The sequence below is a fragment of the Chiloscyllium plagiosum genome, chromosome 6 (assembly GCF_004010195.1).
Source record: "Chiloscyllium plagiosum isolate BGI_BamShark_2017 chromosome 6, ASM401019v2, whole genome shotgun sequence".
Lineage (NCBI taxonomy): Eukaryota > Metazoa > Chordata > Chondrichthyes > Orectolobiformes > Hemiscylliidae > Chiloscyllium > Chiloscyllium plagiosum.
This window is the reverse complement of record NC_057715.1, coordinates 96,666,246-96,681,498: the sequence shown is the minus strand read 5'-3', so window position 1 is coordinate 96,681,498 and position 15,253 is coordinate 96,666,246. Positions and strand designations below refer to the sequence as shown.

At 36.5% G+C, this 15,253-nt stretch overlaps 1 protein-coding gene across 7 annotated transcripts in view; it reads left to right on the top strand.

The window, feature by feature from the left end:
- fam168a (family with sequence similarity 168 member A) overlaps nucleotides 1-14,833 on the top strand; it is a 76,849-nt gene extending 62,016 nt beyond the window's left edge. For all 7 annotated transcript variants that reach the window (XM_043692190.1, XM_043692189.1, XM_043692187.1 and 4 more), the window contains one exon: nucleotides 9,303-14,833. The gene's annotated coding sequence lies outside the window, so the exon portion shown is untranslated. The remainder of the gene's footprint in view (nucleotides 1-9,302) is intronic.
- Nucleotides 14,834-15,253: the final 420 nt, after the last annotated feature.

Here is a 15,253-nt window from a genome sequence, read left to right as displayed (position 1 = left end):
TTAGTTCATCCATTCTTTCAAAAAATAATTTCGAACAACTCAACATACCACTTTCCTGTGATGTCACTGTTTAAATTGTTTTCATTATCAGCAGTGCCGTGGAGCTGCACTTGTTAAACCAGGACTCTCTTTTAAATATCCCCTCACTAGCTCCCCTTGTTCTGCTAGGCCCCCAATCCTGGACCTCATTATATTCCTTTGCTGGCTCCCTGGCATCTACTGGGACCCTGACCCTGATCCTGATCCTTCACATACTCTGTTAGTGACTTGCCTCTCTTTCTCCTCAGTTGAGGCTGAAGAGCTGGGCCCTCAATCTGGGTCTCACTGTATCCTATTACTTACAGCTTCTCTCTGCTCAGTTGAAGCTGAAGTGTTGTGTGGATGTAAAGTGTAATTTTTAACTTAATTTTATCATACATTAGCATTTTGGTTTTAGCAAGTTTCTAACAAGTCCATTCATTTCAGGCTTGAATGTAGAATATTCCTTGTCAACTGTTTTGCTCCTTATCTCATTTCACACAATTATTTCTGAATATGTATAAGATCAATTTCTACTGGCCAAATAGCTTTTGTTACTGCCTTACCCCTGCAGTGTATTTTTCATGTAGCCAGAATTAAGTTTGGAAAAACGAAACTCTTGAGAAAGTGGTCATCTTATATTCGCAGTGCTGAAAATATTTCAGATTTTCTTCAAGAACGTAAAATTTGGGACTGGGAAAATCATTGGGCTTAACCTGCAAAATCTTGATGTTTAACTTGTCTAACCAGATATGCAACACAAATGGGTCAAATGCCCAACAATCTACTTAATTGCCCACAGGGGAGTTAAAAATGATTTCTCATTTCAGCAGAAATGGAAATTCTATTTTTCCTGGCTCTGATATTCTTTAATGCAGCCTCTAAAAAAGCACTGTAATTTTGCTGTAGTACAGTGTTCTGTACTGTTACATATGCAAGTATAACCAATAATGTGTGTGTTTCATATTTTGCCCCGAAGCATGATCGTATTTACCTTTTATTTTGCATTTTAGCACTGAACTGATCATTGAACTGGTTTTCAACAACAGCATCAAAGTCCTTAATCCATGATCAATGCATTGCATTATTTTGTTAAATCCATTCACGGATTCCCTGCCTGTGCTGCATTGATATACATTTTATGTCTACTGGGATGGGTATATAAAAGATACAAATCTTCCTGATCCGGATGCAGTCTTCGTTTTTTGCTGTCTGCCATATCATTTTTCTTTCTTTCACGGAATGCAGGCATTTCTGGCTGGGCCAGCATTTATTGTCCATTTCTAGTTGCGAGAGGACAGTTAAGAGTCAGCCACGTTGCTATGGCTTTAGAGTTGGTAGGCCAGACTGGGTAAGGATCGCTAGTTCCTTCCCTAAAGGACACGAGTGAGCCAGATGTTTTTTTTGACAGTTGACAAGTTGTCATTAGACTTTTAATTCTTGATTTTTATTGAATTCTACCATGGCAGGATTCGAACCCAGGCCCCCAGACCATTACCTAGGTCTCTAGATTAACAGTCCAGCAATAATACCACTAGGCTATTGCCTCCCCTTGTAAAATGATACTTATGAAAAAGCTTTGAATTTTTTGACAACTTGAAGTTGCTTTCCAGTTTTACGGAGTTAAAATATAAGCCTGTTTTCTCTCATGAATAGCCTAAATATGGTGGCTTAATGATCTTGCCGCTTGAGACAGTTTATCCTAGTTTCTCCATTTATCTCTCAAATGTTTTTCACCCTAAATTTGAATTAAAGATTTTTACAGATCTAACTAATAACAATGTCATTTTAATTGTAAAGACACCCCTGTGAAGGGAATATGTTCCTCAAATGAGGATTTGCTCTCAGTAATGTAAAAGGCGATTTGCTTACTAGCATTAGTTATAAAGACACCTTGTGTGAATGAATGGCTTTGTGGGGCGGGAGAGGATATTTCTCTCAAACTTGGCGCCTTTTGAGGCGGTGACCAAGAAGATGCATGAAGACAGAGCTGTAGGCACTACCATGGATTTTAGCAAGGCTTTCAACAAGGTTCAGCATGGTAGACTGGTTAGTAAGATTAGATCACATGGGATCCAGGAGAGCTAGCCAATTGGATATAAAATTGGCTTGACAGTAGGATTCAGAGGGTGATGGTAGAGCATTGTTGTTAGGACTGGAAACCTGTGATCAGAAGTGTGCCGCTAGGATCAGTGCTGGGTTCACTGTTGTTCGTCATTTGTATAAACGATTTGGATTAAAATATAGGAGGCATGGTTAGTAAGTTTGCGGATGACACCAAAATTAGAAGTATAATGAACAGTGAAGAAGGTTATCTAAGAATACAACATGATCTTGATCAGGTGGGCCTATGGGCTGAGGAATGGCAGATTGAATTTAATTTGGATAAATGCAAGATGTTGCATTTTGGTAAGACAAACCAGGCAGGACTTACACAGTTAATGGTAGTGCCTAAGGCAATGTTGTTGAACAAAGAGACCTAGAGGGCAGGTACATAGTTTCACAGGTAGCCAGGGTAGTGAAAAGACGTTTTACACGCTTGCCTTCATTGGTCAGAGCATTGAATATTGGTGTTGGGCCGTCATGTTACGGCATTGGCGAGGCCACTTTTTGGAGTACTGCATACAATTCTGGTTGCCCTGCCATAAGGATGTTATTAAACTGGAAAAGGTGCAGAAAGGATTTACAACAATATTACCTGAGACTGAAGGGTTTGAGTTATAAGGAGAAGCTGGATAAGCTGGAACTTTTTTCCCTACACGAGGCTGAAGGTTGACCTTCGAGGTTTATAAAATCTTGAGAGGCATAGATATTGTGAAATAGCTAAGGTCTTTTCCCCAGAGTTGCGGAATCCAAAACTAGACTGCATAGGTTAAAGGTGAGAGGGGAAAGATTTAAAAGGAACTTGAGGGGACAATGTTTTGGTGCAGAGGGTGCATATATGGAGCAAACTGTTAGAGGAAGTGGCGAGTACAATTACAACTTTTGAAAGACATGTGAACAGCTACATGAATAGGAAAGGTTTAGGGGTAAATGGGCTAAACACTGCAAATGGGACCAGTTTAGGAAATCTGATTGACATGGATGTGTTGGACTGAGGGGTTTGTTTCCGTGCTGTCTGACTGGTATGACTGTGAATTACTAAATCTATTTATTATTGCTAACAAAATATAAATTTAACTTCTGGAATGGGATTTTCCATGAAACACAATTACATTCTGCATTTATAGAGTTGTATAGAGATTGTGCTTCAATTTCTTTGAAACACCCATTTTTGCAGCTTGAAAATTGAGAAAAACAAATTATGTACGCCATTTTAAATTGTGATTTGATTTTGTCTGTCTACATATATACTTGCCCTGCTATAACTTGTGGAACGTTATTGAGTTTATTTCCATTGATAAATACATTGCAAGCTAATGTATTCATTGATTATTGTATTTGGTGACAATAATAAAACAAAAGCAAATTAAATATATCTGTGCAATACTACTAATTTTAAGCACAATGCCATCCCATGAACTTAGTGTTTTTGTTGTTTCACCTTGATAAGAATGAGAGCCACCCATTAACTAGTCTATGATCAGTGTACCACCAAAGTCTGTGTTAGCATCCAAGATCGAGGTGTTATCCTTTGAAATGTGTTCCTTGAAGGATTGGTGAAAACTGATTGGGGATAGTAACTTTTTACTCTTTTACAGGATGAGTGTCTCTGGCTCAATGATTTGTTGTCCATTCCTATTTGCCCTTGAAGGCTGTGGTGAACCATTTTCTTGAACCATTGAATTCTAAGTGATGCAGGTCCATCCAGAGTGCTATTAGAAAAGGAGTCCCAGGATTTTGACCTTTACAAACAAGGTGCAATAGATCACTTAGTCCTGCAAGCCTGTTCTACCATTCAAATAATCAGGGCTAATCCTCTTCTTAAAGCCATATTCCTGCTCTCTCTCCATAATGTTTGATGCCTTTGTTATCAAAGAATGTATCAGTCTCTTCCTTGAATGTACTTAGTGATCTGACCCCCACAGCCTTCCATGGTGGTGAAATCTACAAATTGACCACCCTTTAAGTGAAAAAATGAACATAGAGCTAGGAGGAGGAGTGGGCAATCCAGTTCCTCTCGACTACTTTGCCATTTAATATGATTGTGAATAATGTCATCTTTGCCTTTCCTGCCCCCAAACCCTTTAGGTCATTATTAATTAAAAATCTAACTTCTCAAAATCAGTGTCCCAGCATCCATTACTGGGGTAGTGAATTCCATTCATGGCCCTTTGAGAAAAGTAATTCCTTCTCATCTCTGTTTTAAATCTGCCTCCATTTAGCCTAAAACTAGACTAACGGTCTTTTATTCTAGATTGCTTCAATGGAAGACATCTGCTATGCATCTACTCGTATACCTCGATTAGACCTTCTGTCATCCTTCTAAACTCTAGCATATAGGTCTAAACTACTCAGTCCTTCCTCATTAATTCCAGAGATGGAAAACTTTCGGGATCTTTCTGTGAACTTCCTCAGATACAATTGCATCCTTCTTCAACTAAAGGGACCAAAACTGTATGCAGTACTCCCGATGCAGTCTCACTAGTGCCTTATACAATTCTGTCAAAAAATCTGTGCTTTGATACTTTAATTCTCTCGCAATAAATGCCAAAACTTCATTTGCCTCCTTATTGCCTGCTGTACCTACGTAATAGGTTTCTATGACTCATGCTTGAGGACACCCAAATCCCTATGCACTGAAGTATTTTGAAGGTTCTCTCAATTTAGATACTTTGTCTTTTTGTTCTTCTAACCAAAATGCACCAATGCACTTTGAACTCCATATGCCAAATATTGGCCCGATTTTCTAACGTACCCATATCCATTTGTATATTTCCTAATTGTAACTTATTTTCCCACCTATTTGTGTCATCTGCAAATGTGTCTGTAGTGTGTTCTATCCCTACATTCGAGTCATTAATATAGATTGTTAATAGCTGAAGCTCGTGGGTCAAACCCTGTAGCTCCCCACTAGTTACAGCTTGCCAATCAGATAAAGGCCCATTTATCTTGACACTACTTTCTTTTGATTAACCAATTCTCTATCCAAGCTAATGTATTACCTTTATTCCCATGCGATCTTACCTTGTATATTGGCTTTTTGTTTGGCATTAATCTAATGCCTTCTAGAAATCCAGAAATGCTATATCTATAAAACCTCTATTATCCAGTTTGCTTTTTACATATTCGAAGAACACTAGGAAATTAAACACAATTTACCCTTGTTAAAGCCATGTTAACTCTGAGAGAAAACAAACTTGGGGAAACTCAACAGATCAGGCAGCATCTGTGGAGAGGAAACAGTCAACATTTCGAGTTCAGTGACCCTTCTTCACTCTGAGGTTACATTTTGACTTTACAAATTATCTGATTGAAACATATAAAATTCTAACAACAGGCCTAGCCAGAGTAGATGCAAGGAGGATGTTTTTCCTGGCTGTCTAGAATCACAGTCACACAGCTTAAGGATTACGGAGTAGGCTATTTAGAGATGAGGAAACATTTGGAATCCACTAAGGAACAATAAGGAGACCAGTTCCTGCACTGTACTGTTCTATGTTAGTTCTGCCATCTCCAGTACTGGCCTAGTGAACATTTGCTGCACTTCATTTATAGCAAGTATGTTCTGTCTTGTGTAGGGAGACCAAAGCTGCACATACTACTCCATTTGTAGTCTTATCAAAGTCATTTTACAGCTGCAGTCAGGCATAGCTACTTCTGAACTCAAATCCTCTCGGAATGAAAGCTCACCCACTATTTGCCTTCATAATTGCTTACTGTACCTGCCTGGTTACTTTTGTTGACTGCTGAACAATCCACTCGGACTCCTTTGTACATTCACATTTCCCAATATATTGCCATTTAAATAATACTTTGCCTTGCTGTTTTTCACATTTGAAGTGTGTAACTTCGCATTTATCCATTCTATACTACATCTAGCATTTGTTTGCCCCCATATTCAACTCGTCTGTATCACTCCTGATGCCTCCATGCATTCCTCTTCACAGCACTCAGTATTGTATTTGGATATCTCATCCAAGTCATTTATATAAATATTGTGAAAAACTGAGGCCCAAGCACTGATTCCTGCAGTGCACCACTATTCTCTACCTGGAAAATGACCCATTTATTCCCACTCACTGACAGTGAAGGAACTATAATATGTTTTTCAAGTCATTATAGTATATGGCTGGGGGGAGGGGGGAGGTGAGCATGTAGATTCTAAGTTCCTACGTATTTCCAGCCCATATCCTTCTAGATCGTAGAGGTTGCAAGTTTGGAAGGTGCTGTCAAAGGAGCCTTTAAAAGTTACTGAACTGCACCTACAACTCTTGATAGTAAAGAACTGAATGGTTAAGGTGGTAAAGGGATGCCAATCAAGTGGTCCACTTCATCTTGGATGATATCCACCTGTTGTTTTGAGCTCATTCATCCAGGGAAGTTGAGAGCATTCCATCTCACTCTTGACTTACCACTTGTGGTAGTGGACAAACTTTGGGGAGTCAAGGGATGAGTTCCTCGCTGCTGAATTCCCCAATCTCTCATACTGCAATATTTATAAGCATTCTCCTGTTCAATTTCTGGTCAATGGTTACCCCTATGATATCGATAGTGGGAATATAAGTAAGCCATAGGTGGTGTCCTTGAATGCCAAGGAGAAATGGTTATCGATTCTTGATTGAGGTTGTCAGTGTCGCACACTTGCATGGTGTGAATGTTGCTTGCCACTTAGCAGTTCAAGCCTCGTGATGTTCAGCTCTTGCTGCATATGGATGCAGAGTATTTCAGTAAATGAAATTTTGCAAATGATGCAGAATATTGTGAAATCATCAGAGAACTTTTCCATTTCTGACCTTATGATGGAGGTAAACTTGGTTGAAGGAGTTGAAGAAGTTGAGTCCAGCACAGTAGCCTGAGGAACTATTGCATTGTTGTACTGGTACAGAGATGATTGACCTCAATTTCAAACAATCACCTTCCTTTGTAAGTATGACTTCACAGAATTTTCCCACTGATTCCCATCGATTCACCTCATGCCACACCCAGTGAAATATGCTATTGATGTCCAGGTTAGTAATCTTACCTCCATAGTATCCAAAGGGAGTTTTCTGGAGTTGTTTTCAAGGGATTAGAAATTAATTGCAGAAAGGTGGAATGAATTGAATAACACTTTCAATGAGCTGATGTCAGTGTTGTCGACAGATTGGCCTCCTATTCTAAGATCCTATAAATTGTGTAGTGTGATATTACAGTATTAATGAAATATGTGCAGCACATTAACTAATGGTTCTCAAATCATGCCACGTAAAGCACTGCGATTTGATTCAAACTAAATGATGTACTCCTAGTTGCCAACAGGTTGAAAATATTCTTAAATAGTACATACATGAAGATCTTCCCTTTTCTCAAATCTGTAGCAACTGAGGGCTATTTGCTTTGAGTTGAAGGACTTAATTATCTTATATTGGAACTCATTCTGTACAGAATTTGGCAAATCATGTGTTCACTGCAGGAGGTACCGTTTAATTTACAGCTGGAAGCTGTATGCAGTTTCTTTCACACATGGTTGTGTTTGAGGTGAACTAAAACATCCTTGGAGGAAGCTTACTGCAGTGAGACTTTGCACTGTCATTAAGAAAAGTGTATGATTTTTAAATAACATTTTAGAAATCAATGCTCTCACCTAGGACCCTATATGATATTTGAACTTTTCAATAAATGGAGATGCAACTTCATGCTATCATCAACTTCATGCTTGAGGTTTTCCAGTTGATCTTACATTTTCTTTTTTCTGCCATATAAGCATACCCAGCTTTCCATGGCATCAATTTATGGCACAACTGGTAAATTTGCAATATATTTGCTGAAGCATGGCAAAAGTGTAATGTGCCCCTTCTCCTGATTTGCCTCAGGCTGAAGCAGGATATTAAGAGCAAATGTTCTATTTGACTCTCTTCCAAGTCCTATCCTCTCCATCATAAAGAATTCCATTGGCCACCACATTAATTTCATTAGACTCCACCATGCTGCATCTTATCAGGTGTTGAAGTCTCTACGTGTGTTTTTTTTTAAACTACCACCAGACTTGACTATTCAATACATTTGTGGTCGGTCTTTTATTTTTTGCCCTGCGTCAACTGGAGTTCATCTAAAGTTTGTTATCCATATACTAATCTGCATCAAATCCTGCTCACTCATTGCTGCTGTGTTCACTGACCTACATGGGGTCTGACCAAAGTCTTTGAACTTAAAATGATCATTCTTGTTTTTCAATCTCTCCATGGCCTGATCCTGCTATATCACTAAGCTCCTCCAGCTCTAACATTCCATTTCCCCAACTCTGCTTGTTTGCATAACTTCCTTCCTCATTCCACTCCTCTTGCATTGGTAGCATGTATTATGCTGTATTGATCCTAATGTCTAGAATTCTGTTGTTGAACCTCTCCACTGCTTTAAGACTCTTCTTTAAAACTGATTTTCCCTCCTTTTCTCTGGCTAAGCTGCTGTGAAGCAACCTGCAGTCATTTATTTACAGATGCTATATAAATGTTACTACCCCAACTGTAAGTTCTGCTTCTCAGTCTCATCGCCTTACACTGGTCCACTTTAAATGACAACTGGCATTTCTGTATTAAATCCCTCTGGCTGTACTTGTTCCTTTTTTTGGCAGTCTGTTTCTTGTCAGCAAATTTGGTACTTAATCTACTCTTTAGTTCTTCTGGTTAATATTAACCAACTAATGTTATGACTCTTTACTGTTTTAACAGTCATTTTAGTATGTTAGTTTGCTTGGATTGTACAAAATCTACATTTCTTAAAAACAAAACAAATTGCTGGAGAAAAGCAGCAGGCCTTGGCAGCATCTGTGGAAAGAGAAGAAAAGTTACATTTAGAGTCCAGTGACCCTCCTTCAGAGTGCTTCTGGAGAGTCACTGAATTCAAAGCGTTAACTCTGTTTTCTCTCAAAGTGCAACCAGACTTGCTGAGTTTATCAGCAATTTCTGGGTTTTTTTGTTTTTGGATCTCCAGCATCCACATTTCTTTGTTTTAGAATTTAAGGCTAGGCCTTTAACATCTCAGTACTAAATTGTAAATAAAACTTCATGAAATTACAGTTTTACTGAAGATAAATTACATACAAAATAGTTTTCTCAGTGTGAATGTGATTAATTGAATTCAAAGTAGCAGTTTTTATTATATGTTTTTATTAAAGTTGTGGTTTATGTTTTATCTTTCTGCAGATCTGGAGTCAGACATTGTATGCAACTACTCAAGTCTTACGTTGGTGCTTGTGCATTGAAGCCACATGGCACCGAATCTGTTTGCAAGAACAAAGTGCAAAGGTCACTTTATGCATCAGTTAGTGTTTTTATTTTGTAAAAGCTGCTTTCTCCAAATTTCTGCCTCGTTTAAGTTCTTTTCCATCATTGCTACTCAAAATTGTTTCAGACCAATGTGTTATCACTAGCAAGGCTTTGGCCAAAAAGGCCTATTCAATGGTGAGAATACATGTCACTCTTTTTAAAAAAAAAAAAAAATTGAGAGTCTCACCACTTCTATTATTGAGATCTTATAAAGTCTATACTGAAATTTAAATCAATGAGTCCAACTTGAATATGATGCACCAAACGCCAAGGAAGATAAATACATTCTTCAGTATTAAAGAGAAAATTGGCTATGTCTCTTTAATCTGATATGTAGGTGTTCTTGATCTCACACATTCTGATGTTGCATTTTAACAACCATAAAATTTTAGACATGTAATTTGGACATTAGTCTTTCTAGTTACATTTGAGTGTTATCAGAATTAATACTCACCACTGAAATGGCCTTTAATCTTTTTTTGTTTTTGACGATAGAATTCAGGAAAGCTTTGAGGGTTTAAAGGGATATAGAATTAATGGAGCACTCCACTCAATGCTACAGTGCAGTGAATTCTTAGGTTGACTTAAGTAACTCAGCATTATTTGTTTGTTGTTTGGCCAGAATCTCTGTTCAGGATACAGTGATTAGTTGAGTACCATTTCTCCCCACTACCAATCCCTTACAGCTATTAAGTCAGCATTGTGTTCTTTAAGTACAAAATACAGGTTGGACTGTATTAGAAATGCCATGGCGTTTGCTTCCTTCAGCTATCTGTCAGATCTGACTCAAAATCTGGATTCACAAAACAAAGCTTCTCCGAGAACCTGTGAAATCTTGCTGCATTACGATAAAATTGAACTCCTTGGAATTTTAAAATATTTTGTTAAGCAGTATCTCTTATCAAGATAATTTGGTTGTCAGCTTGTTTAAGTTATCAGCTGACATTGCAATCTTTTGAAAGCAGGTAAAATTACATTTAAATATTGTATAATTTTAAGTGGTGATAAAATTACAGAAGTTCATGCAGAGTTTTACTACCCTTGTCTTAATGAAAGGACCTGGCTAGAATAATGCTGCAGCTTTAAAACTCTGAAAGTCTTAGTTGACAGGAATTTGTGGGACAATGCCATCCACATAGAATGGGAACAGTGTGCTTAAATTTTTGAAAGAAGAGTGAATATTCATGTCCAGTGAGCTCTTTCTGCCCCGTATGGTAAAGGTTTCGGAAATGAATGTATATGACTGGAAAGCACTGACAAGGATATGAGGTAAAGCAAATTAAGATTTAGGAAGCATATATTTTCCTCCAACTTAGAAATGGCCACATATCAGAATTCTGTTAAAATACAGAAGCTGGGTTATGTTGCACAATACATATATAAAAATAATCTATGCTACTAAACAGGTACAAAACTTTATACATGAGTATATATATATATAAATATTAAAAAAACACACCCGTATTGTGTTTGTGGTTAGCTTAATAGACTGATTTCTGAAAAACAAGCTGTATGAGACCTAGATTTTACATAGAAATGTAATCAAATATATTAAACTCAAACAGTCTGCTCTTGCAGAAATTTTTATGTTCAGATCACATAATTTAAAGAGAGATTTAGTGGTTAATTTCCAGAAATAATTGTGGATGCATTATATGCACCCACTGCATTCTCAACCTAACAGATCTTAGTTGTATGGAGCAGCATTCTGCTAAATGTAACCTTTAGTAAAGGTGCGAAAGAGTATATTCTGCAATATCAAATACTTTTCAATGCTGATGTTTTAAGATGGTCATGTGCAGGTATGTTTGTTTACATTTGTGGGCAGTTGGTATATCTGCATTCTCAAATAAGATATGCCTCTTCAACGAGATTGTTGCAAAAGATGGGATTTTATGTCTTAGTGTTTCTAGTTTGCAGTTTTAAAACTAGTTTAAAGTATGCTCATGTATCAGACATATTTACTTTATAGCTAATCGTTAACACTTTTGAGCTACATGCCATTTGAAAATTTAAGCTCACTAATCCATTTTTTTTAAAAGCTAAGTTTGATTTTTAATCCAGATTGTTAAATACCAGAATAAACACTCTTTGGCCCATTATCTAAACTTGCTATATCACCAAATTTTAAGTATGGAACCTTTAAAGGCATTATGCTGTGGATTTAATCAAATAGCTAATTTATCAGTGAATAACTGGATTTTCTGGTTACTGGACTTTACTGACCATTTCCATCAAAAAATGCAGCACGGGTTGAATGTTCAGTTTTCCATTACTATGCTGTTAGAGATTTCATAGTGGTTATTTAGACATTATCCTTCACTATTTACAGAATGAAGTACTAATTAGTAGAGAAGTGCTCATGTCCCACCAGAATGGGGAGGGATAAGTTTTGTGGTTCTTAACTTGAACATTCTAGACACTGACTGAGAAACAGTCCAGCTCAGTAGAGCAAGAGAGATATCAAACATTGGATATGCAGAAATTCTGTTATCGCAGTTTGGTAGGAAATAAAAATATGACAGTTTTAAATTGAAATTGGTGAGCTATAGAGAATTGGCAAGTACAGATTTCTAAATATTCTCTACTATTCAACCTTGAAAGTAGAAGAAATATCACTGCAGGATTCCAATGTTTCAGCAACTACTATAGAAGGAAAGCAATTCTGAACAAAAAACCACTGTTAATGCAAATGATTGTCTTGTAGTTTTTTTTTCAGTGAAGTTTTATTTCACCTCATTGAGAAATTATAAGCACATCATCACAACCTAGTAAGACATTGATATTACTGCAATTAATATCAGATTTTTGCAGGACATTAATGGAAACACTTCAGCATCAGGTTTGGTACAAAGTATAGTATGCAAAGAGGTTGTGGTAATTGTTTTCACGTTGAATTCCCACTATTAGTTTTATATTAATTGAATTGGCACATAGGAACTATTTAGTGTGACATTAACTGGTCCTGTTGACCTACCTGGTTTTAAAGGTGTGAGAAGTTGTAATTCTTCAAAGAGGTTCTGTTTATGTCTAGAATCACGAAGCTTAATTTCCCAGTTGATTGCAATGGTCTGAGTTCTCACTGCCCTTTATGTTGCTGATGTCTTTGTAAATGAAGTCGCTTTAATTAAATTGACCTGTTAACTGGGGACAAATATTTCAGCCACATTTGATTAGGTCAGGTTCAGATTTAGCACAAATTAGCTAAACATGGTAAGAAAATACGTTATACAGTGGAACACTTACAAAACATTCTGATAAATTTGATTTTATTTGATAGAAATTTATCTTTTTGGTAAATAGTCTTGTTGACTTTCCCCTTAGGTATACATTGCTAGGTTTTCTTCTGTTTGTAAATCTATCTGATTTCTTCACATTTGAAGAGAAATGTATGGTTTGCTCTTTCTTAATGCTTCTCACTGAGTCATCTTCAGGAAGAAGTAGGTTAACATTTTGAACAAAATTACAGTGCCTAGCTTTCTCGAGTAGCTGTTATGCTACTACATAGGGAATAGTGGTATAGATTTAGGAGCTTGGGTACTTTACTCTGCATCAAATGATTTTTTTTAACCTGACCTCATAATGATTAGTACTGAGACTGGATACCAGAAATAAAGTGTACATTATCAGCACTAATTACCTTGATGGCCATAATTCATGTTACTTTTCAAAAGATAATTGTTGGTGATATCTTTTAGATGGGAATTATTGAAAGTTATTAAATACTAGCCTTTTACACCTTAAAAATAACTGGTTGATTTTAGGCAACATTACTGCTGGTCATCAGAACACTTCACTCAAAGATACACCATTTGGCAGATCAGTATTTTATCAGAAAGCTGTCTAGATGTTTTGCTATTGCCAACAGATAAGGTGATAATCTCATCACAGACCACCAACTTTGGTTCTGATTTTGATAAAAGTCTGCACTCTCATTCCTATTTCCTCTGTGACTGTTGAATCAGGCCGACATTTCATTAAATATAAAATGCATTAAGTATAAGTTGTTACACCTGGTAGCAGTGATGCTTATGGTGCAGTGGTAGTGTCCCTAACTCTGAACCAGCTCAAGTCTCGCCTTCAGAGATGTGAAATAGCATCTCTGAACAGGTTGATTAGAAAATATAACTTTATTGCACCCTTAGTTTATATTCTTTTCAAATGTGGATTTCCTTTGATTTTGCAAGAAGAACAAAATATCTTGTTTGGAAATAACAAAAATGTATTGGAAGTGTTCCGAACGACTTTCCTGCTAAGTTCTTATTGTGTGGATTTGTTATGCAAGTACTTTGTGCTGCAGAGTATATATTAACAGTTGAACCTGCAGCGATGTTGCCATCCATGTATATTTTCCTTTTTGTTCCTGCTTACCAGCTCACGAGCTAAATCAGATTTCTAACTTTTTAACTTTGCCGTAATTTTGAAAAGAAAAATCGACGCCCAGATTTCAATGTGTTTGCATTTTAATTGGACTAAGACTTTTCATACTGAATAATCATGCAAATTTTAAAAATTGGCATGATGCTTCAAATACTTCAGAATTAACATTAGAAACTTAAATTCAGTTGAACTGTGGAAGTTATAAACTGTTCTTTTAACGTTAAATGGCTAATTGGATGCTCCAGATGACTTGTGTATTTAAGGTTAGCCCTTTTGTTCTGGATTGCTTAGCTCAACCAGTGTGCAACTATATGACACAAGAAAAACAAGCATACAAAATAACAAGGATACTTGTTCAACATAACCAGGTTTTCCAGTTCATTTATGATTATACAAGACCTTTTAACAGATTTTTGTACATCTTTGCTAGATTAAAAAGTACTGTAATGCAAGACTTGAACAATGCATATTAATAGTTGTACTGGCCCAATTCAATGTCATAAGTACTTCAGAATATCAGATTTAAATAGGAGAGATTAAACGGTGTGTACGAGTGTTGCTCCTGTATTTTAAAGAAAGATAACCTAGGAAACCTTTGCAGTTCAGATATGTAATTTAAGCGCTTTTTACCATAAGTGTTATTTAAGTTGTTTAATGATTGATGTTTATTATTCTTAATAGAAAAAAAAACTTTATGGTTTAACTGAAGTTGGATGCTTCTTTGAGCTACAGGGAGCATTTCAGAACACAAGTCTGTGGGCTTTCCTTTTACTGTATTTCAATTGCAGTTTTGGACTTCCTTATTTTGAATTCTATTGGAACACTAATAAAGCAAGAAGAGAATTATGGAAATGTCATTGTCTTCCAAGCATAGTTCATAGAACGCAAGTGTTTTAATAACGCAGATTAGAAGTTACTTATGGAACCTGAAAGACCCACAGTTTACACTTGTGACTATGAAGTGTAAATCTGTTTTTTTTTTATTTTGTTTTTTGGAAAAGATCAGTTAGTGATCTAAGTGACAGAATTAAGCCAAGAGTTTGTAATTGTATATTTACTGTAAGATGTAGAACATTCAATAACAATTAAAATGTTTACAAAAAAATTGATTTATTTGGTGTTTTTATATTTTGTGTAAAGTAGCAGAACAATTGATCGAATTTAAAATCAGAAAGCTTTTAGGGTCTGCATCATCATTTTTTCATAAAATCTTTATCAGTTTCAGATCTGCACTATGTTCTAAAACCTCTTAATCAATGAGCATAGAGGGTTTTTTTTGTCTGAGAATGAATGACAGCCTCCCAAAATGTAATAAGGAATTCAGAACAATTCTTAAATCTTGAATTGGTAAAGACATACCACTTAATTCTTTATCCAAACTAGTACTGGAAATGGTGTACCTGTATTTGCTCAATGCCACCACCAAACAAACTATTTGAATGTCAGAG